Genomic DNA, 2,500 nt, shown 5'->3' with positions numbered 1-2,500 from the left:
CTTCTTCTTCTTCTCCTTCTCCTTTTCCTTCTTCTCCTTCTTTTCCTTCTTCTCCTTCTTCTTCTTCTTCTCCTTCTTCTCCTTCTTCTCCTTCTTCTCCTTCTACTCCTACTCCTCCTTCTACTCCTTCTAGTCCTTTTTCCCCTTCTCCTTCTACTCCCTCTACGCCCTCTACTCCATCTACTCCATCTACTCCCTCTATTCCCTCTACTTTTTCTACTCCCTCTACTCCTTCGACTCCTTCTCTTCACTTTTCTCCTCCCCCTTCCCCTTTTCCCTTTTTCTTCTTATCCTTCTCTTTCTACTTTTCCTATAACTTCTCCCTCTCCATTTTCTCCTTCTCCGTCTTCTCCTTCTCCTTTTTCTCCTCCATCTTCTCCTTCATCTTCTCCATCTCCATCTTTTTATTCTCCATCTTCTTCTCCTTCTCCTTCTCCTTTTATTTTTTCTCTGTATTTTTCTTTTCCTTCTCCATACTGTTCTATTTCTTCTCCTCCTCCTTCTTCTGTTACTCTTCATCCTCTTCTTTTTATTCATCCTCTTTTACTCCTCCCTCCTCTTCTTCCTCTTCTCCTTCCTCTTTTCCTTCTCCTTCTTCTCTTTTTCTATCTTTTCCTCTATTTTCCCTTCTCCTTCTCCTTCTCCTCATTCTTCTTTTCGTTCTGATTCTTCTCATTTTTCTTGTTCCTTTTCTTTTATTTCTTCTTCTACTTCTCCTACCTCCTCTCGCTCGTTCTTCTTGTACTTCTTCTCCTTCTCCTTCTGCTCCTCGTTTTCTTTGTTCACCCTTTTCTCCTTCTTTTTAACCTTCTTCTCTTCCCTCTCCTCCTCCTTCTCAATCATAATTTTTTTCTTTCCTCTTTCATCTTTGTTTAGCATTTCTTTTTCATAAAGGAAATAAGCACGAATGATTGAGTGCTAGAGATGCAAGGAAGAGAGAGAGATGAAGAGAAAGAGAGAAAGGGAAAGAGAGAGAAAATAAGACTGAGAAAGAGGCAGACAAAAAGAAAAAGAAAAAGAAATAGAGAGGAAGAGAGAAAGAGGATGAGAAGAGAGAGAGAGAGAGAGAAAGAGAGAGAGAGAGAGAGAGGAAGAAGGCGGGAGAAAGATTGCGTGTGTGTGTGTATATATATATATATATATATATATATATATATATATATATATGTTGAGACATTCTGACAGGTTGACGTAAGCGGAATAGGAAACACAGGAGTCTTAGTCTTGAGTTTATTCCTGACTAGTTTCGCAGGTATGCTTTTTCAAAGGAATAGGTTTACAAACGGGCTGTGGGCATTATATACATGGGGTGGACCTCACCACCTCCCCGAGTTACCATAGTTGGTGACGAGTGTGAACATTACATTGTGGCTAACGTAACAATGATGAAATTTACAATTAAATATGATAACACTAATAACAAAGAAATTAATAATAGTAAATGTAACAATAGTAATGATAACAATGATGATAAAAAATTTAGATAATAATAACAATAATAATAACAAAAATGATAATAACAATAAAATAGAAGTAATAATAATAATAATGATAATAATAACAATAAGATAAAAGTAATAATAATGATAATGATAGAAAAAAAATCTGATAATACTAAGTAGATACCTTTTTCCCACTTCGGCCTACCCTCTCCAGCTTTCTTCGTTCCTCCATGCTACCAACCCTTTTTTATCATGATTTATTCTTTTAATACTATTCGTTACTATTTATTTTCAACACTGTTATTTTCATCATTGTAATTATTATTATTATGATTATTATTATTATTATTTTTATATTTTTATTATTTTTATTATCACCATTATTATTATTATTACTTTCATTATCTTTGTAATTATTATTGTTATTATTATTATTACTATTATTATTCAAATATTTAATTTTTCGATTTTTATTATCATTGTTATCACTATTATTGTTATAACTACTATTAATACATTTTTTTTATTTTATACATATTTCTTTGTTATTAGTATTATCAGATTTTTTATTATTATTATCATTATTATTATTATTACTTTTATTTTATTTTTATTATTATTATCATTATTATTATTATTACTTCTATTTTATTATCATTTTTGTTATTATTATTGTTATTATTATCTAAAATTTTTATCATCATTGTTATCATTACTATTGTTACATTTACTATTATTAATTTCTTTGTTATTAGTGTTATCATATTCAATTGTAAATTTCATCATTGTTACGTTAGCCACAATGTAATGTTCACACTCGTCACCAACTATGGTAACTCGGGGAGGTGGTGAGGTCCACCCCATGTATATAATGCCCACAGCCCGTTTGTAAACCTATTCCTTTGAAAAAGCATACCTGCGAAACTAGTCAGGAATAAACTCAAGACTAAGACTCCTGTGTTTCCTATTCCGCTTACGTCATATATATATATATATATATACTGTATATATGTATGTATGTATACATATATGTATATATATACGATAAAAAACGTGTT

This window comes from Oratosquilla oratoria, chromosome 1 (assembly GCF_046742065.1).
Source record: "Oratosquilla oratoria isolate Oo_2021 chromosome 1, ASM4674206v1, whole genome shotgun sequence".
Classification (NCBI taxonomy): domain Eukaryota; kingdom Metazoa; phylum Arthropoda; class Malacostraca; order Stomatopoda; family Squillidae; genus Oratosquilla; species Oratosquilla oratoria.
This window is presented reverse-complemented; position numbering follows the sequence as displayed.